The following is a 9,779-nucleotide window of genomic DNA, read 5'->3' as shown; positions in this document are numbered from 1 at the left end:
ATGACTAACTGGCTAGAATAGGAAGAAGCAGTTGTCATATCCCGGAATCCCGACCCCGCACACTCCCCCACATCACACCTTCCTAACAACTTCACCATCCCCTACGCCGTGCCTCCCCACTCTCCAAGTCACCTTCCCTCCTGACTGTCTCAGCTCCGGTCTGGTTGCGGCACACCGAACCTTGGCCACTCCCATCCCGGAACCTCGGTCCCGAGTCGGAACATTCGGAGACCCCGGATTCGCTCCGATATCCTGACGGACCTCCGACATCCCGTGACATGCCCTTAAACCATTCCTCCACCCACTTCATTTATTGGAGTCACCCAACATCCTTCGGATACACAACTCCGCTTTCGGAGTTACCCGCATCCTTCGGTGATCTCCCTCACGTTATCACTTATTAGTCATCTTCCATTCTTAGCACGACTACCTTCTTACTACCATTCAGTCGGCTAACCCCCTTTACCCATTTGTCTTCCCCATTCATTTTCCGGCCTCCAACTCCGCCCTCCTTGGCCCGACACCTCGGTTCCCCGTTTTAGATATCGTTCGGAACCTTTCGGTACCTCTCAGTATCATTCGGTACCTTTCGGTGTTTTCCCCATTTGTCATTTCGGGCTTTGACTAAAGTCCTCCCCATCCTCCTTTAATAAATACACGTAGATTAGAACCTGTAGTTCCTCAGTTCTAATCTCGACTAAAATGCCACCCAAAGTCCCTCTGAGTGAATCCTGTCCCTGTTCTACAAGACACCTCAGACATAAGAAATACAAGGACTAACTGAGACGTAACGGAGGCACAGCGCTCCCTCCGAGTCGCTGAGGCCGCGTCCTTCTTAGAGCCTCTTGTACCATCCAGCAGGACCGGGCTCCCTGAGAAGCTTCGGTTCACTACTGGAGCCCTCGGACCCCCCTCTAGTTGAGCCCCGCCTGCATTCGGACTCACGCATTTAACCCCTCTTCCACAACCCGGGTCTTTAACAGCAGTAGTCCAAATAGGGATGAGGGGAAAACGCGAGAATACATTACAAGCGGCGAGAGTGCCGAAGGCGATCCGCGAAGCTTGGGGGTTGTGGAGCTTACAGAGGTTACGGAGGCAGGGTTGAAAGTCCGAGGGATATTGGCAATGGTGTTTACATAGTATGAGGTCACCAATGCAATGGACTAAGACCGAGGTGGAGTCAAAGTCCGAGGTAGGGACTATGACGGAGGCTCGGAGCAAGGTACGAGCGGTGTCCGAGTGTGAAGTACGGGACAGCGGTGGAAGGTCGTAACTTGGCGGAAGGGTGGCGGAGGAGTAACAGAGGGAGGAGAGAGGGGAAAGGTAAGGGAGAAGGAGTGGCGGAAAGGAGAGTAGTCAGGTCCGAAGGTGAGTATTGGAGCGGACGGGGGAAGCATAGGAGGATGATGGGAGGGTGGAGGTGTTGTGAAGGGGGAGCGGAGTAGTAGGAGGGTGGCGAGAGGGGCGGTGTTCGGTCCGAGATGAGTATCGGAGTGGACGGAGATAGGGTCGGAGAGGTAAGGAGGAGGTGTGTTGCCAGGACCGAAGGTGAGTATCGGAACGGCAGCGGTAGGTTATGACTCCGGAGGTGAAGAGGGTGGAGGTCCGGAAGTTGGGTCGGGGTCGGGTATGCACGGATATGACATGACCAACCCAAACCCATACCCGATCAGAGTCCCCAAGGGTGAAATTGTCGCCACTATGCAATGACCATGAGAGGTCCTAGACCATGCAGACCAATTGACTGAGAACCAGCTGCACGAGTTCACTAGGAAAGGCGCACTGTATCAAGCCATGATCGCTGGCTTATGGACCCAAAAACAACCAAAAGTCGAGGTGGACACCCTCAAGTCTCTAGTCGGGCCCAAGACTGCAGAGACGCCACCAGGGGAAGAGACATGGTCAGAAGCATTGACCCAAGTTGTGGACATCAACCCAGAGCTATCCTTCGATGAAAAGGAGCAGCTGAAAAGGATCGTGCGGCATCACGCCAAGGCTTGCCATGACCGGTAACTTGGGATGTTATGACACCCGGGTCTGCATATCGTTGAAGCCTGATGCCAAGCCCATCTCTCTCCCTCCTTACCATGCATCACCACTAAAGAGGGAGATCATCGATAAGCAACTAGACTCTTGGTTGGAACTAGGAGTGATAGAACCATCACGAAGTCCCTGGGGTGCTCCCATCATAATCTTCAGCCAAAAAGGGAAGAACCGGCTGTGCGTAGACTGGTGCAAGCTCAATGAAGTTACTATACCCGACGAATTCCCTATTCCAAGGCAGACGGACATCTTGCAGGCTCTGTCAGGGGCCCAGTACATGTCCACCTTCGATGCCCTGTCTGGATTTACACTGCTCAAGTTCGATCAGGAGTCGAGAGACAAAACGGCCTTCCATACTCACTGTCAGGGACGCGTCCGGGGTAGAGGGGGTCCGGATGTATCGCCCGGCAGAAGGGCCCTCACGGGGTGCAAACCGGGTGCGCGTGCTGGCGGGTCCGGGGAGGGACAGCAGTCCCTGGCCACTTAGACTGAAGTGGAGAATGTGTTATTGTTATTAAAAGGGAAAACTATACTACTTACCTGAAGTGGAGAATGTGAGAAGAAGGTTACTTCTTCGGTTCCCACTTCAGGTACATTTATGTACATGCGGCTTGAGTCACATGACGAGTGCCACGTCACCCTTGGAGGCAGCCGCAGGCATCCGGGTATCCCCGTGGGGGATCCCGAGAGCGTCCACTGCATGCACGCCTGCTGGGCACAGCGGGGAGCCGTCCGGGGTGTGTGGGCTGGACGGGTCAATAGTACATTGATACAAAGGAAGGTGGTCCGTGTAGATAGAAGGAAATAAACAAGAAAGGGAAGATGAGAGGAATGAGATAAAGAAAAGGGGAAGAAAGAGAGAAAGGAAAAGGGGAGGAGAGACAGAGGAAGGAGGAGGGAGAGGGTTGGACAGCGGGGAGCGGGTGTGGTGTGGCCGGGTGGGTCCGGGTGGACCCGGGTCAGGCAGGTGTGCCCTGACACTCACAGAGGGCTATACCAATTCACCAGAATGCCTTTCGGTTGGAGGAATGGACCCCCAGTATTCCAGAGAGTGATGCAGGAGGTCTTGGCTCCCTTCCTATGGCAATTCGCCCTGGTGTATATAGATGACATTGTGGTCTACTCACTCTCCTTCCACCAGCACCTAGAACATTTAGATAAGGTTCTGGGAGCGATAGAATCAGCTGACCTTACACTCTCCCCACCCAAGTGTCACATGGGATACCAGAGTCTCCTGTTGTTGGGACAGAAGGTCTCTCGACTCAGACTATCCACTCATCACAAGAAAGTCCATGCCTTGCTCGAACTTGAAGAGCCCCGCAACCAGAAGGCACTGCACATGTTCTTAGGGATGGCCGTATACTTTTCAGCATTTATACCCCAGTACTCACTCATAGCACGACCATTGTTTGACTTGTTAAAGGATGGTGTGCCTTGGATCTGGAGCGAGGACTGCAAGCGAGCGTTTTCCTTGCTCAAACACTCACTGGCCTCGGCCCCTGTCAGGGGACATCCAACGAGAGGTTTAGGTTACCGGCTCTATACAGACATGTCTGACATGGCGCTGGTGGGAACCCTCCAACAGATACAACCCATACTCGTCAAGGACCTGGCAGGTACCAGGACCTATCACAAGTTGAAGCAAGCACACAACCTAGGGAACACACATCAGCAAACTTGGTAGGGAGCCCTCAGAGCTCACAGAGCTCTGTGAGCAAATTGAGTCTTTTTGCTGTGCACTCTCTACACATTGGGTGGAGAAAATTAAATGTTTGAATGATTTTGTTCTCCTAAGGATGCAGAAGTGCAAAGATAATATGTATATACATTTTTGGAAATGCATATTAAATGGCCAGCATCATTACTTGAAAAGCTCTATGAGCTCTATGAGCTCACTGAGCTCATAGAGCTCATAGAGCTTTTTGTTTTTAAATAATGGATGGTCTTCATATCTCCATGAAATCTGCTTAGTTATTTCGGCACCAGTAGTGCAAAGATAATATGGATATATGTGTGTGTAAAATGGCCATTGTCATTGCTCTGAAAGCTCATATACCTTTCATGTTTACTAAAATCAGCACCTTATTTGTTTATTGCTATTTACAAAATATTAGGAAAACTCTGAAATTCAAAAATTTGCACTTTATCTTTCATCTCATTTCTTGCTCAAAACTCAACCAATTTTGATGATTCTATGTGAATTGGAAAGCACCAAAGTGTGGCAATGTAACCATGCATGTTATGTAGGGTATAAATCAGTTTTAAAAAAGTGTTCCAACTGAAGTAAATTAAAAATACCACCCAATAAAGCAAACAAAAAGCTGATGTATTCTTCAGATATCATCCAAGCCTTTGACACCAAATTTCCCGTGGTCAAAAAGCCATGGTTATTTGGCTCACCCCAACATGGTGGGAGACTTTTCTAACACTGAAACATGCATTGCTACATTGCCCCACTTTGGCACTTTCCAATACACATTGAATTATCAAAAAAGTGATTTAATTTCTTTTCCAATTATTCCTAATTTCCTGAAATATCTCTCCCTAACTTATCCCAAATTTTCTGATTTTCCCCCTAATTTCCCCTGATTTTTTGGACATTCTCCATTTTTAGAAAGTCCCCCATTTTCTGAATTTTCCCTGACTTTTTAGAAACCCCCCAGTTCCCCCTCATTTTGCTCCCATTTTCCCCTTCATCCCCCCCCCCTCAATTTCCCCCCCATCCCCCCCTTCGATTATCCCCTCATTCCCCCCTCATTCCCCCCTCCCAATTTCCCCCTTCAAATTCCCCCTCATTCCCCCCCATTTCCCCCCTCAATTTTTCCCTCATTCCCCACCTCATTCCCCCCCCCCCCAATTCCCACCTCAATTTCCCCCCCATTTCTCCCCCATTCCCCCCTCCAAATTTCCCCTCATTCCCCCCCCCATTCCTTCCCAATTTCCCCTTCACTTCCCCCCCCCCATTCCCCCCTCAATTTTCCCCTCAATTCCCTCCTCAATTTTCCCCCATTTCCCCCCCATTCCCCCCCATTCTCCCCTCCAAATTTCCCCCTTCAAATTTCCCCTCATTCCCCCCCCATTTCCCCTTCAATTTTCCCCTCATTTCCCCCCCCCCCAAATTTCCCCCCATTCCCCCCCTCAAATTTCCCCTCATTTTCCCCCCCATTTCTCCACTCATTTTCCCGCATTTTCCTTGAGTAATTTCAGATTAACTATATATGTATATCCCTAAATTTGGTCTATATATTAATTTGGCTATATACCCTTGGTGTGTAGTGCCGCATTGGGGGCTGAAAGTTAAGCTTGGTTTGTTCAGTTTCCTGCATGGTAGGGACTTGGCTGTGACTCATCACATGATGCCAGAGTCAATGCTCTTAAATTTTAATTTTTGATATCGGATAAATTAAATACTCAGGGAGCTCATATAGATAATAGTGCCCTGTGTGCAAATATAGCTCTATGAGCTTTGACTACTTTTCGGAGCTTTGACTACTTTGGGGAGCTCTGAGAGAAGGGGACCTGCAATTTCAAAGTACTGAAACTCTGAGAGCTCTATGAGCTCTCAGGCCTCCGCATCCAGGTTTGCTGATGCAGTGCCCCACCTTGTAAAGAAGTTGAGTGTCAAACACGACAATCGTCCTCCAAGGATGGGCTGGGCAGCTAACTTTGAGGAATCTATGGTCCATGTGGAAAGAGTGATAGCTTATTGGAGCCGTACCTGTAAGGGCCCAGAAACCAGATATTTGGCCACGGAACATGAGGCTTTGGCAGCCAAGGAAGTGTTAGTTCGTTTTACACCGTTTATCGAGGGTGAAAGACTGTTCCTGGTCACCGACCACACAGCCCTACAGTGGGCCAGGACCTTCGAGAATTACAACCACCATCTAGCAGCTTGGGGATTAGTTTTCATGGCATGCCCAAACATGATTATAGTATGCCACCTGGGTTTGGCACATTCTAATGTGGATCCACTGTCAAGACTGTCCCGGATGCCCGAGGCATTCAGCCCTGAGGTGGAAGGGTTGCCCAGCCTAGAGACGAGTCTAGCACAAGGGGACATAACTCAGCCCTGGGCAGACTATTTACATACATAAGGACCATGTCATATCCATACAATCCCAACCTCCGCTCTGGGCTCCCAGAACTCCGAAACTGACTTCCAGGGCCCTACTTCCCTTCCGTCACCTTCTCCTTGCCGACTCCCAAGAGGTTATCCCACCTCCGGCTCCGACACCACCTTCGGTCCGACTCCGGAACATTCCGGGTCTGACCTCAACCTCGACACCTTCCAGACGAGCATGCAACACCTATGCTCCCAACTCCGGGCCTCCGCTCCGGAATCCTGTGTCTCTGTCTCCGGAACCTCCGGTCTTAGCTACGACCTTGGACTTTGACCCCACCTCCGCTTATACCCATTGTATTGGTTAGCTCATTCCATTTAATTACGTTTGCCAATATTCCGGAGTTTAACTGATACATATAGTCACGTGGGTAAGCGGGAACCTCCGGGTAACTGCTTACACACTACTGTAAAATACACACATTTGTATCACTTACAGCTCTGTGTGCTGAGCTACCCCCAGACCTCACACTTTTTTAAGTGTATGAGGTGTGTTTTACAACACAACCCACAAAAACTATCCAATCTTAACATCTGACTCGGTAGTGCTTATGGCCCCTAAACACACCTGCAAGGGCAAGGTCGCATCTGCAGCAACGCTAAAAAGAAACGAGCAGTTTATTAAGAAACTGCAATCTCCCATCATGGGAGATTCAAACCAAAAGCTGTCATCAGACGATGATGAGGATCAACACGATCCGGCATTAGCAACCACCTCAGGGCTGGCCCCTGAAGGTTTTGAAAACTTACGTGGAGTAAGTGCAGGGCCTAATACCCCTAGAACTCCACAACATACTGATCTAACCCAAGCTGGGGAAGATCCTTCACCTCCTCACGAGGTGATTGACTTGTGCGATAAACACGTAAGCGCCAAACGATCAGCCCAAAAAGCTGATTGGATAGAGTTGCAGGAAACTCCAGGGCCCAACTATCCCCTGGAGTCCCCCCTCATGTCCCCAAGTCAAGCCCCAAAGGCAGACAAAGGGAAACAAAGGGAAGAGCCCCAGCATCGGCTATACAAAAAACTACTGGACTTGTTCCAGGTTCTGTCCGAATGGAGGATGGAAAGCGAAGACCAACTTCTTCTCAGGCTGAAAGCCCAAGAAGGTGCAAAGATACGCCCGGAGAGCAGGATCTCCTAGAGTGCGGAAGCTCCAAAAGAACTTCCGCTGTTTACACTCCCCCATGCCATGCCAGACAAGGCAAGGTCGCCAACCTCGGAGGAGGTCTCCGAGATAATGAAGAGGAGGCGAACTGAAATGAGGGAGTTCGCTGAGGAAGCCTTATGGAAAAGTAAGGAAAAACCAGCGAACAGACCCTTCTATGAAAGGGAAGCACCCTCCGCAACGGCCTCGCCAAAACAAAGCGAGCATGGAGTGTTCACTCCAAGAACCCCTTCTGGAACCCCCAGAAGCGGTAATGTCAACTGGGGAGAGTCACTGCTTGCCCAACCAAACTTCCTCCTGGAAAACCAGGAATCGTGCATAATAAACGCAATAAAATTGATCCAAAAAAAGATCAAGGAAACGAAGCACAATAGTACAGCTCGTCTAGAGATAACTCTAGAAAGAATGGCCAACGCAATCGACATGTTGACTGAAAAAATCAGTGAACAGACGGACTTGCTGAAGGAAATAAACTTCTCACAAAAAAGTGAGGAAACAAATAAACACCCCTGGACCACGGTCCAGGACATAAATAGAACTCATGAAAAATTCATGAAAAGAACCACCAGTGAAAGCACACTGGAGTATCATCAGCGACTCGACAGAGACACTAAGGAGATCCTTCTCCCAAGGATAGGAGAAGACGATGCCGAAAGAAGGCACCATTCAGAGATTAGGAGGAGAATTGGCACGTACCAAAGGTTCGGCCAAACGTCCACTTATGACGGACCTCTCGAACAGAGAGGTAACTCAACCACACTCTCTCAAAACAATGAGAGAATCCAAATACAACTTCAGGCGAATTCACCTGAAACCAAAGAAACGCTGCGAGGAAGATTTCCCCCAGCAAAAACCCCCCCAAAGGAGAGATCTCCATTGGATAGCGACCCCACAAAGGCAGGGGAGCAAGAGGAGCACCTGGAGAAATGGTACGAGAAGGCCATAAGAATGGCCGAAGTGAGAATACTCACTTCCTACCCAGAAGGAGTGAAGCCTGAAGCCCTGAAAAATGGGCTGGCATTCCCTGACAAGAAATGGTCAGGGGAGAACAACATGGAATCGTTCTGGAAGTGGTTCACAGAACTACTGGGATTCCTCGCTTTGCAAGGATGTGTCATATCCATCCCCGGCCATCGACTTCCGGTCTCTCCGATCCCTCCATTCTAACTCCGCTCCCCCCTCACCAACCTCGGAGCCCCCGTATTCCGCAAACCTCTCGGTACCCCTCGATGGTCACCACCCCCTCATTTCAATTTATTACCTACGCCTCCCTAAGTACGGAGCCCTGAAGACTTCCGGACAGCTCCGACGTCCGCTAGCGCACTCCCGCCTCCGCTGGGCAATACACTCACCTGCCCTGCAGAGCCCACCTTCGGGCCTATCCCTCCTTTCTGTTTCTGGGTTAACGCCTGCCTTTCCACTAACCCCGCGAACCGACTTGTCGGTAATATTCAGTCGGCTAATGTCTTAACCCCGTTAGCTCCGCTCCGTTCGGCTCCGCCAATTGCGGAACCGTCTCCGCTGTAACCATATATATACACCACTTGTACATAGGTTACGCCCCAGCAGATAAATCAACTAGAGTTACCCCCCCTAGGTTCTAAGTGCCAGTCAGTAAGTTAGGGCACGGACATGTCACTAGGCACAGCACTCTTGGCAGAAGTCGCTGAGGCCAAAGCCCTCCGTTACGGAGACATTCCTTCGTCTCAAGTCTGGTCTCTGACAGGATGCAAAGGTCCCCAATTCGACAAAGTCCATCTGGACTGCTTGATTCGTGGATTAGGGGGACCCGCATTCGACCTCGGAATAAGACTCCGAGACGAAACTCTCCTCAGAGGAGACGAGGGCATGTTCCTCGAAGTTCTCAACATATTGATGAGAATTTTCATTAAAGCCTCTGCCACATTGAACGCGACAAAGAAGTACCGCAACGTCAAATACAAAGCGGAAAAAGGCCTAAAACAGTTCTACCTAGTAGAACTGTCCAAAGCAGCTTCCCAGATGGTGATGCCGCCAGACCAGGCATCCTTCAATGCCAGGTTCCTAAACTACATTCCCCTCGAATGGAAGAGGGAAATGATTGCTCATGATAGAATCAGAGCAGACTTCTCCTCAAACGAGGAGATGTTAAAAGCAATATCTCGTGTAGACAAGATAATCGACGGGCTGAAGATGTCTTCAGCCTACAAATCAGGATACTATACCTGAACAACTACCATGGCAACCACGAGCCGCGGCAGAGCCCTCCCATCAGGAAAGAAGGCTGAAGAGCCAAAACCCAGATGGAAAGAGGATACATCCTTGAAAAACTCAAGGAAAACCGACCGAAAGTCAGTTCCAATTTGCGGCAAATGCGGCAAAATAGGGCAAACGAAAGATTTCCCAAGACACAATGCAATGAGCGATGAAAAACCAAGGCACATAGCCGCCATGGAGATCGCGATCACAAC

The sequence above is a fragment of the Cantharellus anzutake genome (genome assembly GCF_015039405.1).
Source record: "Cantharellus anzutake strain C23 chromosome Unknown EI90scaffold_55, whole genome shotgun sequence".
Lineage (NCBI taxonomy): Eukaryota > Fungi > Basidiomycota > Agaricomycetes > Cantharellales > Hydnaceae > Cantharellus > Cantharellus anzutake.
Note: the sequence above shows the minus strand (reverse complement) of the source record.